We start from the raw sequence: 9312 nt of genomic DNA on the forward strand, positions 1-9312 counted from the left end.
GGCTAGACTAGGTAGGTATACAGGTATTTAATACGTAATGCATAAAAAGAGTATAAAATGCTTACCTTTAGCGATCAACCCTATTATAATAAAGATTTCACATACTTCCTGAAGTACTCGTATGTAAATTATATGGCAATATTATATTTATCTCCCCTTTTATTGCATAACTTGAAACTTTCTTTGTGAAGAAACAATATCATAACGCAATGATCAAAGGGGAGCAAAAGGATAGATGAAATATGAATAAAATGACACAGCACATTTTATCAAAATATGTTGCGGTGCATTATTGAAAATATTAAGTGTTAAGTGAGTTATTTTAGAATGTAATAAAAAAAAACGAACATGAAATAAATATTGCGCAAAACCTCCTAAAGTTCTATAATTTAGATTTCAAATTTAATATAAACATAAAATTAAATTATATTACACTTATATCTTCCCTCCTTAGCATCCTCCTCTGAAGGCTTAAAATGCTTAACAATCAAGTGATCCCTTTTCTACGTTTTTCATAAGTTTGATAATAATAAAATAGCTATGATTAAAGTTTTAATAATTAAAAAATTAAAAAGTTTGTGCCAGCGAATTTTGTTTTAATAAAATAAACATAAATTGAAAGCGTTTGGCTAGAATAGCACATTCAATTGCTCTTGATTTGCTGTTAAACTCATATTATAGGTGGTGGGGTAAAAGCATTGCAGAATAATACGGTACGTGATAGAAACAAGAAAGCAAAGCGCTTTTAACGTTAGTAGTTTAAAAAAATAAATAAAAGAAAAGTTAAATATAAACTACTACACCAACTTTAACCGAGTGTTGCTTGTTTTATTTATGTTAATTATTACTTCAATCAGAAGAATAATAGTACATTAGTTGAAAATGTTAACTAAGATCATATACCAAGATGTACTAAATATAAAAATAGATCTATTACTAAGATAATAAAGACTTACCTAACTAAATAAATAAAAATCTTTGAAACGCATCTATGAACGCATATTAGCCGTAGCCTATGTATGCCAAAGGAACAGTGAATTTTAGTTATAAATAGGTTGAAAACTAGACATCTGAAATCTGAACCAAATTGAGTGTCGAGGGCGAGGGTTGAGATTAACAGGGAGGTACAATTTTATTAGCATTTTTCCTCTTTCCGTCGGCTCGCCTCATTTCCTTTCTTGTAATTTACGACTGCACCCGTCGTGGTATCAAAAATATAGAAAAGTCTTCTCTCTGAAACTAAAATGTGGTTTACTTTATGCTTATTAAAGTAACTTACATCTTAAGGAAAAAATGTTTAGTGTTTTTAGTTTAGGCATTATGAAAGAATTTAAATAAATACCATAATAAGTATAATATATATATAATCTAATTATTATTTTATTCCGTAACTATTAAGTTAATCCTCAACCCAACTGTTATAAAATCAACATATAACAGACCACATAACTTAATCTTGTAATGTCTTTCACTTATAATTTCTTTCTTTCCTTAAAAGGTGCCCTTACCTAATGCAATACATTAGCATTAGCAGGCTTTTTAGCCTATTCCAATTCTATAAGCAAATGAAAGAATGGGTCCCCTAAGACTCGCCGAACACGGTCCGGGTCGACGTTAATAGACACATTGATAAATCAGCCCACGCCTCCTCCGTAGCGCAAATGTAAAGAAAAACTTTTGATTTAATAAAGTTGGTATTCGACGTAGCGCAGCTTATAACCTCGTATTTAAGATACCAACTGAGAAGTTCGTAGAAGACACAAAGTTAGTGATTTAGCCCAAGTGATAAGCAAGCTAAAGTGGTAGCCGGCAGGTCATGTATGTTTAATAAAAGATGGCAACAAAGACAAACTGGAGTAGAAACTGCTCAACTGCTCACCAATACTTTTATCCTGCTGGAAGTCTGGATGAGAGATGCTGAAATCATGAGTTATGCCGTGACCTTGAAAACGCTTATGTTCATTTTATTGACCATTGATGATAGAGACGATAACAATATAGAGATGAAATGTAAAAATAAATCCATACAACGTCGCTATGATCATTGGGCTGTGGTTTACGCCATAATAGAATATAATTACTAAGATCTATTTGAAATATTCATCAATATCATCCTCAGTTTATCAACGCGGGACATTTCGAGGCTGAGAACTGTGAGACTAGGATGGTAACACAGCTATGAGACCTTCAAGGAAATTGGTCCAATATCAATCGGTCAACGTTAATAAACTCATTGTTAAACCAGCCCACGCCTCCTCCGCAGCTTAATTGCAAAGAAAGAGAATTTAACTTACGTGAATCTCTAGCTTTCAACGTAGCGTAGCTAATGCCCTGATATTTAAGACACCCATAGAGTGTTGGAATGTAAAAAATTTCCAACATTCTGTGCAGATGACAAACTGGTACTACCGCAAAGTTGGGCCGTTATTAAATCTATTTTCGTGCAGCCGACGGCGGTTAATGTTTCAAGCTTATTAAAGGGAAAATTTTGTAATGACTTTTAATACAACGTCACGCTACGGTAAAACACGCGATCCGGGGTCACTAAAATAAAAAATTCTCGATGGATTTTGGTAGGTAAAAATTTGCTGTTGATATTTTGGATATAAACATGAATATAAATATTAAGATACGGCGCTTTGAGCATTCGGCTGATAAGTTAAGAGTAAAACACCATTTTCAAATTCTCTAAATTACATTAGGGTAATGTAGGCTGTATATAACATATCTTTTAATTAAGAACAATTGGGTTTTTGTTCTTTGAAGATCAAGTAAGTTATATAAATAATTGCAATGTTGCAGATATTTTCACCCTTTGTAGATTATGACGTAAGTACTTGGATAATTTTAACTGTTTAGAAACATTATAAAAAAAAACCATGCGATGCGAATTTTTACTTTTTTGAAGTTTCAGAATCTCCATCAAAAAAAATATTATGTCAAGAGACTTAACATAACTCTCTTTGGTTTAGGAAATGAGTTATCAAAACAATCTTAACTCTTAGCTTGAAGCATTAAGCACTACAAGAGAGAAAAAGAAAAAAATTAAAGAATTATTAAATCTCAAAGAGATTTTTTAGCGTTTTTTGCACGTATTGTTTTGCTGATTAAATTTTCTTTGGCGTTTCAATGCAAATTTAGCACGAACTTTCATGTTTTCTATGTATTTGCATTTTAATGACCGCTCATTTACTTGTTCCTAAAGCGCCTTTGCGCCGTAAAATGGTAAACTAATACCTATACATACATATACATTTTTGATAACAGAATATTAACAGTATTGGATAGCTTCAGCGGATGAAGAGTTCATTCAGAATAAAATGTTCAATTTACATTGTTTTGCGGTATCCATGTAATGCACTGTCCAAGACTAATGCGTGGTAGGATTAAATAAGGAGAGATGATATTATCAAAGCAAAATTTGACGAGTGCTAACTCAATTTTGCGCCAAAGCACAGTGCGCAGTATTGCAAAAGTTAATGGCTAAGCGCTGTGATTGTTGGCTATTAAGAAAGCCAAGCGAGCCCCTGGCCATTCATCTCTGGCAGATTTTTCCGACTCTTTTTGTGAAAACTACAGGAGTTTTCAGCAAAATAATATTTATTTATAATAAACTAATATACAAACACAAATTGAAAATATAAAGTTTAAGAATCCTTCGATATTTAGATTCTCTACTATAATATTATACATCACGCCTTGATTTTTGACATAAAATACTTTTTATGCCTGGAAAATAAACGGTTCCTTCGGGATTTGTAAAAATCTTACGGTAAAAACAGCCGAAGAACGCGGGCAACAGCTAGTAGTTAAATGAAAGTAAATTGGAATGTAATTGAATTTGCCTACTTAATACGGTTATATCGAATGTTAATGAATTCCTTCTTATAGAATGAGTACATACTTTTACAACATTTAGATTAAAAAACCTCTTAAAGCAAGGCAAGACGGCCGATTGACGCAGTGGGAAGTGACGCTGCTTTTTGAATCAGGGCTGTGGGTTCGATTCCCACAACTGGAAAATGTATTTGTGATAAACATAAATGTTTTTCAGTGTCTGGGTGTTTATTTGCATGTTATAAGTATTTATGTTTATTATTCATTAAAAAATCATCAGTCATCTTAGTACCCATAACACAAGCTACGCTTACTTTGGGGCTAGGTGGCGATGTGCGTATTGTCGTAGTATATTTATTCATTTATTTATAAATATTAAAAAAAAACCAAAGCCTGCACTTTTTGATAAATAACGAGAACTTAGCTAGTTACAAATGCTGAGTGCATACAATTTTCGCTATACACAGCCGCAACACTTCGAAGGGCACATCCTGCAAAGTGTCACCATGTGTCCATCAATTTGAGGCGTAGATGTGAAGCATAATGTGCCTGTAATTACACCAATCCAAGCCCTTCAGACTGGAACACAGCATTGCGACCTTGCTGCTTGGCGGGAAAAATAAGCACGGTGGTAATACTTCTCCGGACGTATATTCATATTGTAGAAAAGAGCTGTACGGTCAATATATAAACTTAAATCACGTGAATCCCTCCGTGAAAAATTTAAAGAAATTGGTATACTTACTGTAGCCTCACAATACATTTATAACAATATAGTATTTGTAAGACAACATATTAGTCTTTATAAACAAAAAGTGGATATAAACAGTCGACTTACAAGAAATGGTCATAAATTAGTGACATCTGCATATCGTCTGCGAAAGGTGCAGAAGTCATTTGTGGGATTGAGTATACGCTTTTATAATATGATTCCTAAGGTAATTTTGGACCTACCAATGCATAAGTTTAAAGAATGTGTTAAAACACATTTATTACAGCGAGGTTATTATACAATTGATGAGTTTCTTAATGACAAGGTTGCTTGGAAGCATCCGGCTCCGCTTTCATCTCTCACAAGATAGAAAAATGAATGTTAATATATAAAATGTAAATTTTTGATGTTGGAAAAGAGCAACTGCTGAGTTTCTTGCCGCTTAGGGAAGCACCCTAATGTGTGATTTTCTTCTTACGTTAACTTATTTAATTGCGTGAAAGTTAAAACTACGTTTTGTATGGAAAAGTAAGAGCTCCATCTAGTGAAAATACTGCTTTCCAGTATTTTGAAATAATTCCATACAAAACGTAGCTAACTTTTACGCGATCGAATAAGTAATTTAGGCAGAAAATCGTATAATAAGCATTCTGATCACGATCAGGGTGCTCAGTATGTGATTTTTGAAAAAACCAAATTGTTAAATCCCACACACAAAACGTTTCTCAACAGTCAACATCAATGTATAAATAAAATCTCATTTAATTAGCTGACATTTTCAACTTGACAAATATTTTATCCTCGGACATTCAGCTCTAGAACAAAATAATTAAACATTTAAGATATGTTGAAACGTTAATTTAAACGATCCTAAAGTGCTTTTCAGCGTTCCTGTCTACGTTTTACCTCTTACCAGTTTTTCGTAGACATAGATTTAATTGGACGTTTTTCGCTATCCATAAGAACTTTCAAATTATAGAATTAAATTTTTCGCTCTAACTTAGATGAGAATTTAATAATATATTAGTATGGCTAAGGTGAATTTTATTAAGGTTGGCCGCACCTTTTCAACGTGACTAAATGTAGAAGTCACCGGTCGTTTCGTAGAGGTTAGAAATAGAAATAGAAAAACTTTATTGAAACAAAGCACTAGTGCTATGGTGCAAAGGCGGCCTTATCACTAAAAGTAATGTACAAAGTGAGAGATTAGAGAACGCCAACTAAATGACTAATGGATTTTAAAGGTCCAACACTGATTACCCGCTTTCTTCGAAGTTTGTTCTTTATCCTAAAGAACATACTTATAAAGGAATTTATATAATTTAACGTTTTTAACTACATAAATGAATCTTGCGTCAGTTTTATTTCTAAATCTGTGTTTCTTAAAAACCGTGTATTTCTTGCGCTTCACTTCAACAGAGATTTAATAAAAACTGACGAAACTTTGCAAAATTATATATCTGCAACATATTATCAGAAGAGTGTTTCTAAAATCTATGTAATAACATTTAATATTATGAGTAGAACAAATCATCAAATAACCTGTAACGTTTCCAGTACCATGCGAATTCTTTATTTTTTCTATTTAATTATAAAAGAACGATTTTATTTTTTATTACTAATAAAATAAAAAAAAAAACAATTAAGTTTTATTGTTTCTTTGAAATATACTGTATTTAATTTAAAATAAATATATTATTGCACCCGGTTCGGACTTCGGACGACATCTATTAAAACGTCAATTTATTTTTTATTTTACTTCAAGTTAGCTTTCACTGCAATCTCACCTGGTGGTGAGGGATGATGCAGTCTAAGATGGTAGCGGGCTAACCTGTTCGTGAGTATGGCAGTTTTGTAAAGCCCATAGGAACGTAAATTGCATACCACCCCACCGTCGATAACGTGCCACTACGTTATTGACGGTGGGGTGGTATATGCCATGGCTAAAGCTTGCCACCAGACCGGACTACGGACTAGGAGCTTCCAAATTTAAACCACAGCGTTGTCCGCTACACCAAGAAAGGTCGACAAAAAGCCTAAATACGGTAAAAGTCTTTAATAATGAAATTGTGTTAACAAAACTCCTTCACTTTGAATGAGATTTTTATTTTATTGCTGTTATGCCACACATTATTTGCAATTATTTGTTTTACAGAATTAAAAGTATTTCAAAAAAGGCAAAGTCATTTGCGTTTGGCAATGTTGAAGATGTTAAATAGTGGGTCATAAAGCTCCAAACGCAAAATCAAGTATATTATTCCCCCGCACCTAAGTCGTTTGTTTAAATATGTTAAAATGATTTCCTGTGAATAGTTTAGTTTGTATAGTTACCAATACGATTAAAACGTTACGTTTAGTATTTGATTTATTGAGGTATGTGTAGTCTAGCAGTACGCTGCGTCCTGTAATTATTATGTGCGAAGCCGCCTGGTACATGTAGTTTAAAATATATACAAAAGCTATAGTTGTTGGATACAGCTATAATATCACAGTTCTACTACTGCAAGCTGTATTATTACATCTGTACATAATAGTTGGGTGTACAATCGGTGTGATCAGTTAACCTCGGATGTGATTATAATTCATAGTACACATATTTCTGTGGTTGGTATTGGGAGCAAATAATTTAGTGCAGCGTCAAATTAAACCATAGGATTATAGATGATGTTTTGATTAACAGGGAGGATTAATTACGTCACCCTAAATCAATAGCGCCAAATGTATATGAACCTGTTTGCTTTTCATTAGTCCGTTGGAATCAAAATTGAATACCTACAGGTTCTCGTATCAGTACATTTAGGGTGTCACGTAGAAGAGAGAGCTCGTCCGCGGAAGTCATGCTTATTTCTGCTGTCAAGCAAAATTTCTGTGTTCCGATCTGAAAGGCGTGGTTTCTGGTGTAGTTAGGCAGCAGCTCGCACGCAGGCGCCGGCCTACACATAATAACATTCACAGGACATTATCCTTGCATATCCTGCGAAGTGATTATTCTTCACTTATGGGCCATTCACTTTGTCCGTCAATTATTAAAAAATGAAATCGTTTCGCTGCAAAGTAAACAACATAAAAGTTTACCTACTGTTTTGTTATAGTAACTAATTTTCATATATATAACTCAAAATATAGAAAGCTTGGAGTAACTTAGCGGGTTATGGTAATGGAGTTCGAGGTACGTGTTCATGATCAAATCTACTGATTTGATGAAGAGACCGGCATATGAACCAGAGAACCCACATCAACAAGTTGTGAAGCTGACATTACAACTCGGAAAAGCGATGAACGTTTTGGGGCCCGAAATGATGCCGCGACCCCGCACAATAAGCAGTGTTAGCAGAACCCTCACGGTAAGATCTGTATGGTGTAGTGAGTAAAGATTATTTTATTAATTTCATTATGCGATCCACTTATATACCCTTATACTTACATTTCTCCCGTTCTGAGAACAGATTGACTTGTGATTGGTCTGTTTAAAATGCAGGCAGAGTCAAGAACTTTTGAGTTTGTTTTCACTTTAATGTGAGAAGTTAGATCATTCGGCCTAATCGAGCGATCCTAACGAGTAAAGTCCAGTCCAAGTGTTGTTACTTGATTAGTACTTGTTTCTCATTAAATTGCTTAAGAAACTTTAAATTATGATGACTTTATTAATATTTAATGGAATCAAAGTAGTGCGACTAAATTAACTTCGAAACCTTAACATAGAGATTTACTAAAACAGCAGAGTGGTTAAAGTTAACAATTGAATATTAAAAATCACACGAATTGTAGAAATTTATTTGACTTCTCCACTCTCACTCTATGCTTTTGAAGTGCTTTTTTATACTTGGTGAAAAAGGACTAAAACAATAGTTTATATATAAAACAATAGTTTATACTATTGTTCTGTAAACTGTACCAACGTAAATCATAATCTGATAATAATCAGAATTTAATATTTCACGACAGTCAGCACAATATCCCTTTAAAAAATGCATTTATGAAAATAATATAATAAACTTTTCGCATAAACCGGCTGGCTATTTACACTTCGAGTGAGATGAATCTTTTGGATACTCTGAATCATAATCATCCATTTTCTATCTGTCCATCTTGCTCTATTGTAATTTTATTTCTATTTTTACCGTGGTGTACAATTTAAATTCATTCATACTAACATTAACTACTAATGCACACTTATGCAGTAAGGTACCTAAATCTCGCTGCCATTTGTGACAAGAGTTATCTAACGTCAGGTTTGCTATTAAAATTAAAACTGTGCCTAACACGTGTAGATCCAGTAATTGTACTTACGGTTACTTTAAGAATATTTAAAAGTTACGTTTACAGTGTAGGTTAAAGAAACAATAAAGTTCTTCAGTTAATCTGTTAAATTTCTACATTTGATTAGTAAAAAATAATAAAAAAAAAAATAAGGTGCATAAGAAGCATCCTAGTGTATGGCATCAATTCAATCTCTTGCGGTCGCTTGCAGCAGAATTTTTTTTCGAATGGATACTCAATTTTATCACCTGCTAATTTCCTGAATACAGTAATTAGTTTTAACTTGTAATCACTGGTGTAAGTAAACCTCTTTTTTATATTGCTTACTGGAGATCGGAAAGATTAAAGAGACCATCCATGTTCGAATATTAAAAATTGCAGCATCAATCACAGAAAGAGATCAAAGAGATGCCTGATGGTAAGTTCATTGGATATCCAATTAGTTTTGACTAATGAGTCCATAATTAAGAGATTAACGTTGTGATGCATATTGTTAAAGGGAT

Source organism: Pararge aegeria, chromosome 13, assembly GCF_905163445.1.
Source record: "Pararge aegeria chromosome 13, ilParAegt1.1, whole genome shotgun sequence".
Classification (NCBI taxonomy): Eukaryota; Metazoa; Arthropoda; class Insecta; order Lepidoptera; family Nymphalidae; genus Pararge; species Pararge aegeria.